Below are 8139 nucleotides of genomic sequence, written 5' to 3'. Positions count from 1 at the left end.
CTGATGACTAAGAATTCAAATACATGAGCCTAGGGGATGGAGAGCATTCTTAGTCAAACCAGTACAGGCTTCAATAGAAGTCAAAAACAAAAACAAAAACAAAAACATTACTTCATTAATATTAATTTATCTTCTTAGTTTTTTTTTTTCAATTTGCCAAGCTGTGACTGTTTATTAACTGACCAGATTACAAAAATACTATGGGTGACACCTTAGCTCATTCATCTAATAAGCCTGTTTATCTGATCTTCTCTATTGCCAGTATCTCCACCTTCTACAAAGTGAGTTAGTTGTCTTTTTCTTCATTCCACCTCATGGGGAAGAAAATTTGAAGGGCCACAGGAAGTTATTTGCTTCCTTGAAGCGTTTCCAACTGTATGGATCCCACGAATTAGATCCTCCATGCAGATGATGCCAAATTTACCAAGAGATGGAACAATCAAGGAATTATCTGTCAAAGCAATGTGCTTCTTATTGATTGTGCCATAGCTTCATTTGTAGATGAGCTCAATTTACTGACTTCAGGTTGGGGTACCCCCACACAATGTATGGTTCCACTGTAAGATTTTGATATGCCTTAGCTACCCTACTGGGGACCCCGAGTGAAAGACACAGAGCCAGGGATTGACACAAAAGCAAGAGGAATTTATTGTTCCAGTGCTCTGGGGTTGTCCTGCACCAGAAGGAGAGTTGGAGATCTAGATGGCCCATTTGGTGAGTTTTTATATAGTTTCCATGGGTGGAATAAAACATCAGCAAAAATATGACTGGCAGAGCAGTGTGACTTTTAAACTGATTGTTCCTTAGGGAATAAGGTAGCAAGTGCTTCCCTTATTTGTGGGTGGCCAAAGGTCGGTACCTTCTGTGGTCTTTCTGAAGAATGTAAAGCGCCTCTCCCTTCTTGAGGGGAGAGGTGGCTGATGGAATTTTCCAAAGGTCCTCAGCATGTCAATTGAAGTCTTTTGAGCTTAACAAAGGTGCCATTGAAGAAGCTGCAATAGCTTTCGGTCCTTTGGGCTTACTCCATTGATACATGGGATTCTGATGACAAACACCAAGTTTGGTTTTGTGGCCACAAAGAAGTTCCAGCTTTCCTTGCCATCCTGGCCATCCGAATCTCAGTCCGGTATATCTGTCTATCCTCCTTTTGGTAGTGCTTTGCCTTCTCATAGATGAGCTTCCTCCTCACCTTCAGAGCAAACTTCTTCTTCAGGATGCTTCACCTTCAACTCTGAAATTTCTTTGCTTTTCCTTTCCTTCTTTTTTTTTTGGTGTTTTGAGACAGTTTTTTGAGACAGGGTTTCTCCATGTAGCCCTGGCTGTCGTGGAACTCACTCTGTAGACCAGGTTGACCTGGCTGTCGTGGAACTCACTCTGTAGACCAGGTTGACCTCGAACTCAGAAATCCACCTGCCTCTGCCTCCACAGTGCTGGGATTAAAGGCGTGAGCCACCACCGCCCGGCTTCTTTGCTTTTTCTTAAGAGTTTCTGGCACAGCAGGAACCTTTTTCTTAAGGGTTTCTGACAACTTTTTTCTTCTTCTCTGGAACAGCCTTCGTGGTTTCAGCTGGGAAAGGAGAGCTATCTGCTTAGTTTTAAGAATTTGCTTAGGTCGGCCCTATGAAGGTTCTGTGCCCCAGTGTAGGGGAATGCCAGGGCCAGAAAGTGGGAGAGGGCGGGGTGGCAGGCATGGGGAGAGGGGAGGCAACAGGGGTTTGTTTTTGTTTGTTTTTTTGTTTTTTGGAGGGGAAACTGGGAATGGAGAAATTCGCATGTAAATAAAGAAAATATCTAAAATTAAAAAAAAAAAGAATTTGCTTTTCTTCATATTCTCCAAGTGTCTTGGAGCTTCTATTTAGTATCTATTATTAGTTTCTTGTTTTAGAATAGTTCTTAGGTGTTCGTTTTTAATATTTTCCTGCTCTCTCCCATGTTATTTGAGACTTGGAAGTGTGGTGTGTGTGTGTGTGTGTGTGTGTGTGTGTGTGTGTGTGTGTGAGCACATGCATGCGCATGCATACAATTCCTTTCTTTCGCTGCCATTCCTTAGTTCTTTGGCAGCTTGAGCTGCTCTCCCTTCATGCACCCTTCCCTACACTCAGGTTTATACTTATTTCTGGGAAGTTTTTGAATGACCTCCCTTCGATCCTCTGATCTTTCAGAGACTGTCAATTGCACCAATGAGTTGACTTATGACACTGTGCATTTCGGTATATCTTAGTGTCTCCCATTTCTGTTGATTCTGTGGAATACTTCTCATCTCATTTCCTATTTTACTCATTTGGACTTATAATTGCTATCCTATGTTTTTCATTAGATATTTAAACACATGCTGAAATGTGAATGTTTGTGTTCTCTAAAATGCTTCCTTAAATTTAATTATATTTTAACAGCAAAAATTCTGGACATGATGGTACACACCTTTCATCTCAGCACTGTGAAGGCAGAGGTATGAGGAGCTCTATGAACTTAAGGCTAGAGTGGCCTACATGAAGTGCTCCTGACCAGCCAGAAGCATAAAGTGAATTCCTTTCTCAAAAAATGATGGGGTTTGCATAATTTAGGACACATATCCTTAGGGCAAAGGACTATTATTGTCCCCATGCCCCATCTTCTGTTATGTTAGGAGGCTGTGTTCCAGGTCTCAAAAGTTACAATATCCAGGAAGTTATCTTATAGGAAAATGGCTTTCACAGACATGCACATATACTTTGTCCTTAGATTTCTCAGCTCTAGAACCAAACTGGTATAGTCCTAATTACTAATCAGTTCATCCTAGGTCTTACCTTGTATTTGCATTTTGTTTTTTACTTATATTGAAGTCTGTACTGGTTTGAATATGAATGGCCCCCTGTCCCCCATGCCCCTTAGCTCCCCACTCCCACACCCCCAAACCCTTAAACCCCCAACCCTCACTGGTATATTTGAATTCTTAGTCATCAGGGAGTGGCACTATTTGAAAAAATTAGAAGGATTAGGAACCCTGGCCATGTTGGAGGAAATATATCACTGTAGGTGGGCATTGAGTGTCAGAAGCTTATGCCAGTGTCTTTCTCTTTCTGCTGCATGTACATCAGAATGTAGAACTCTCAGAAATTTCTCTAGAACCACATCTGCCTGTGTTCTGCTATGCTCCCTGCTATGATGATAATGGATAACTCCTGAAACTCTAAGACAGCCCCCATTTAAATGCTCACTTTTATAAGTTGTCCTGATCTTGGTGTCTCTTCACAGCAATAGAGCAGTGACTAAGATAAAAATCTAAAAAAAATAATGGATGCTCAGATCATTTTCCTAAGATGGGATAATATTTCCAAATAACTAACATACATTCTGATACTTCATATCAACTCTTGATTTCTTAAATGACTAACACGATGCAAATGATGTGCAGGAGAATCTTCGATTATGTTGTTTAGAGAGTGATGGCAACAATAAAAATCTGTTGAGGCATATCTGCCTCATATCTGATGACACATGCCTGTTCTTCCATTATAATTGGTGGAGGTATGAAGAGTTTGGACAAAACTGGGGAAATATCTCAAACAAATCATTCTGTAAACTTTCTCTCTCTATAAGGCATTTTCAAGTATTTTTGATGTGCTGATATGCTGTTAGTAGAATCCACAGATATGGCTGGAATATATATGGAGATCAACTGCTTTTCTGCCATAAGATTATGAAACAGAATAACACTATTTTCAGGGATATTAACTCATTGATATTAAATATGTATGATATCTCAACCTGATGTGGAAAATTACTCTGTCTCTGGGAGTCAGGTTTTCTCTTTGCTTTTTGGCATAAAATGTAAGCTTTGCTGTTGAAGTTTATGGAGTCATAGGACTTCGGTGTGATGCTTCCCATTAGCCTCCCTAGGTAGTGGATTTTAGTTCATATTTGTTGTGTTTAACCTCCATCCCCGCCCCCAACATGCTCTTGGTCATCTCCTTGTGGCTCTCTGACTCCTTTTACTGTTCCCTTGGGAGAGTCTGTGACTGGCAGCAATCTGTTAAAACATTCCTCTGTCAATTTTGAATGCAAAGCTTGTAGAATTATAGGACAAAAAGCCTCGTTTCCAATATTCTTGCTAAGTTAATCTTCTATATAGGTGTGTTTCGGAGGTGTTTCCCCTTTCCCTGGAATAGAGGCTTCTCTCTTGTGTTAAATCCCTTTTCCTTAGCCCCCCTCATCAGTCTATTTACCCCACCCATTTTCCTTTGGTGCTAATAATCTATATTTATTTATTTTTAGGTGCTGCACTACACAAGCCTTGGTCTTGGGAACCCTCCAAAGGAAAAACATTTCAGACTATTCTTTTCCTGATGAGAATGAACCAGCTTTTGATGGCAAAAAAGTAGTTGATAGGGTTCCTGGGACAAAAGTATGACCACAACTGTGCTCTTCAGCAATGAAACAAATGAATACTCATTCCCAGACAGCTAAAATTATTTGGTCACTTGGTATTACTTTAAGTCTATGTTCTGCTCCAGACAAGCCCAACACTCTGGATTTCAGTGAAGCATCTTGTCTTGTGACTTAATTTTCTCTGATATAGATGTAAAGAACACTGGCTGCAGGGTTTTCACCGTTTACTTACTACAACAAGAGGAATTATAACTGAACCTGGAAGCGCTTCTATTGACCCTAGAGATTTAAGTCATCCTTGCATGTTAAAGATAACCAACACTTGGTTATGATTTTTATATATTCCCTGAGTTATCCCTTTTAGGCAAAAGTAATACTTTATAGTTTTTATTTAATTCTTAATCCCCACTCTGACTTTTTTGTGTGGTACTAAGGATTGAACACAGGGCTTTAAGAATGTTAGAGAAGTGGTTTTACCAGAGGCCATTCCTAGCTTTTTACATTTTACTTCAAGTCAATGTCTCACTCAGGTTGCTCTTGAACTTGTGCGTTGCCAGGGTCCCTACAGGAGTCATACAGCAAAGTAAACCATATTAAGAGATAAAAATAAAAACCCTGTATAGATTGACTTGGTCAACTTGGATTAGACTTCTGGGAGTCGAATGCCAGGCCCTTCATTGTCAACACATTTAAAATACAGTCCAACTTGGGAAAAAGTTTCCAGGTAACAATCAGTGCAGTCAACCAATTCCAGGTACTAAAGAAAGCTCAAGACGTGACTACATAGAAACTTCTTTTACAAAGTACATGTGACCATGAGTGCGGGTTCTATAACTAAGAGGCTTAGAATCTAGTATGGCCTCTGCACATTGGTTAGCAGGCCATAGATGTGCTTCCTACATCTATCCTAAGGATGGGTAAAGGTCTAGAAAAAGATTAGTCTGGAATAATCAGTCTGGGGAATTTGGATAGCCTGTCCCTTCAGAGGTCAAAATTGTCACCAGATTGCTAGCAATCTCCCTTCTCAGCTGTCTGGATGAAATGTAGGTATTTGATTTTATCTCATCCACTGAGGAGATACCCCTGTGTGATTAGCACTCCTGATTCTCTCAATGCTTCTCTGTTAGTGCTAGGATCTCTGTGTCCCAAACACCGGCCTCAGTCTCCCAAGTAGCTGAGATTACAGGGCAAGTCTGTCAGTCTCAGTATGATCCTTCCTTTTCCCTTTTGGCATTTCAGGCTAATGCTTAAAGTAAGCTAGGTTCACTGTGACTATTTTCCATTAAAAGATGCTAATGTTTAAAATAAACTAGGTTCACCAGAAAAAAAATTGCTTAAAAAGGTTTGGGGTCAGTTCTTCTCCAAACATTTGAATGAATTTATACATATCTATTGCTCACTTTGCATTGTATATTCTATGTAGATTAGTTATTTCTTGTTTATAATAATAATGTTCATATTCTGTAAACTTTTATTATTTTTCTAGTTGTTTCTCCATCTATTGAGAGAAGAGCTTAGAGTCCCAGATGAGATGCAGGACAGGTCCATGTATTTTAGACTGTACTATATAACATTTACGTAGGATTCTTTGGTTATTTCCATGAATTGACATAATGATAATTATTTGTTCTTGGTATTATCCCTTGTTCTGTTCATTGGACAGAACTTTTATATACCTAGAGTAACTCATCAGTGCTTCATAATGACTTTGTGTTCATCAAGACAGCAGTTAAAAAACTTCCAGCTAAAATCTAAATCTTCATCTTTCTTGAGAATACTCATAACATTTACATTGCATGCAGTGTTATGTAGTACTTTATAATTGTGTTTTGCTACTCAATACTGCTTTCTGATCTGCTTGTGTACCCTGAGAGTATAGTCTTATATTGTTGTGCATCTATGTGTACATATGAGTATATACATATTTGTGAAAGGTGAAACATCTGTGTATACATGCATATGGAAGACGAAGACCAGTACTGTATGTCTACAGTGGCCACACTAACTCCATTTTATCTCACTGATTCTGGAGCTCATATGACTAGGCTAGCTGGTCACTGAGCTCCAGAAATCAACCTATCTTCAACTTTCTAGCACTGGGAGTGTAAATGCACACCGTTATACCAGACTTTTATGTGGCTGCTAGGAATCCATACTCTGATCCACTTTCAGGACTGAGCCATTTCCAAATTTCCCTTTTCCATTTTGATTAATTTGAATTCCAGTTTTCTTGTTCATATCTTCCTTGTGTTGGCATTTGGCTTTAGTTGGTGCCTTAGTTTTTCAACATCTACTTGTTACTTATTTAATTTACCAAAACTTTTGTTCCATCCATAATACTTTATTTCATAATGAATATCCTGTGCTAGTTTCTGCTTTGTCAACTTGACACAGCTACACTCATCTGGAAAGAGGGAACCTCAGCTGAGAAGATGCCTTCATTAGATTTCCCTAGAGGTAAGTCTGTGGGGGCATTTTCTTGATTGATAGTTTACATGGGAGGGCCTAACCCACTGTGGATGGTACCATTACTGGGAAGGTGGTCCTTGATTTTATAATAAAACAATAACAACAGCAACAGTAACAGCAACAGCAACAACAATAAAAGCAAGCAGAGAGAGCTATGGAAAGCAAGCCAGTTAAGCAGCAGTCCTCTGTGATCTTTGCCTCAGCTCCTGCCTCCAAGTTCCTGCCTGCTACAGTTCCTGACTTAGCTTCCCATCAAGACAGACTACAAGCTGTGAAATGAAATAAAATATTTCCCCCAAGTTGCCTTTATCATGACATTCTTATCAAAGCAATAGAGAGCAAACTATGACAGCTACTTAAACATGTAGGTTTCTCATTTCTTGTATCTCTCATTCTGTTTGATTATTGCATCTCATAAATGGCTTATATTTATCTCTGTAGCATTATATTTTTAAATTTAAAGGTATGGGTTATGATATGTTTAGAGGCAAACCTATCCTTAGCATCCCTGACATGTTTCATAGAATTTCCACAGGTGTTTGTGTTGGTATTGTGGACTATATCAGTAAAGCTTTTTAAAGGACATTTTTAATAAGCATTTTGAATCCCAGATGGCCTCTGCAATTCTATAATTTATATAACTGCACAAATTCTATAACAAAAACATACCATTTCTTGGAACTCATGGTAAGTGGAAAGAACTTCCAAAGTCTCTCCAAAGACTCTGGTGTACCAAGAATAAGGCCAAAGTTTGCTGAGATGATGAGTAGGGTGCTCACTGGGGCCAAGGTAAAAACTGAAGTATCGACAAAGCAGTCTAGTCACTTGTACCGCTACTTAAGTGAGCTTCTGTGTGATTCTCCCTGGAGGAAAGAGATGTTTCCATGCAACAAGCTTAGCAGCGTTCTCACAACAGGAGCTTCACACCTCTTGAGTGCAGATTGGTCGTGCAAATCATTGCTGCAAAATATTACAAGGCAAATATACAATTGAGGATGGAAATAGAATGAAAGATAATCACATTAGTAAGCTGCGCTGCATAAATATGATAGTAATTAGGATCCCTAGGATAAAAATTAATATTTTGAAAATATGTATTGTGCTGCTTTTCTTAGTTCAGGTTAACGTGTTGGAATTTGTATACTTTGAGCTAGATGGTCATGCAGTGTTATGCTATTGTTCATAATAACTAATAGTATTGAGTCGTAAATTCAGTTATATGGAACTAATAGTAGTGTCTGAATATTTATACTCACCTCTACTTGTTTTACTTGGTTTTGATTGAAAGTAACAGTAATGAAG

The 8139-nt window shown here is 39.0% G+C and overlaps 1 pseudogene; it reads right to left on the bottom strand.

Moving 5' to 3' along the window:
- Positions 1-212: 212 nt before the first annotated feature.
- LOC116101258 lies at positions 213-2799 on the bottom strand (annotated as a pseudogene).
- Between the last annotated feature and the right edge of the window lie 5340 nt (positions 2800-8139).

This window comes from Mastomys coucha, unplaced genomic scaffold (genome assembly GCF_008632895.1).
Source record: "Mastomys coucha isolate ucsf_1 unplaced genomic scaffold, UCSF_Mcou_1 pScaffold21, whole genome shotgun sequence".
NCBI lineage: Eukaryota > Metazoa > Chordata > Mammalia > Rodentia > Muridae > Mastomys > Mastomys coucha.
The sequence above is the reverse complement of the archived record's forward strand: the minus strand, read 5'-3'. Positions and strand labels throughout refer to the sequence as shown.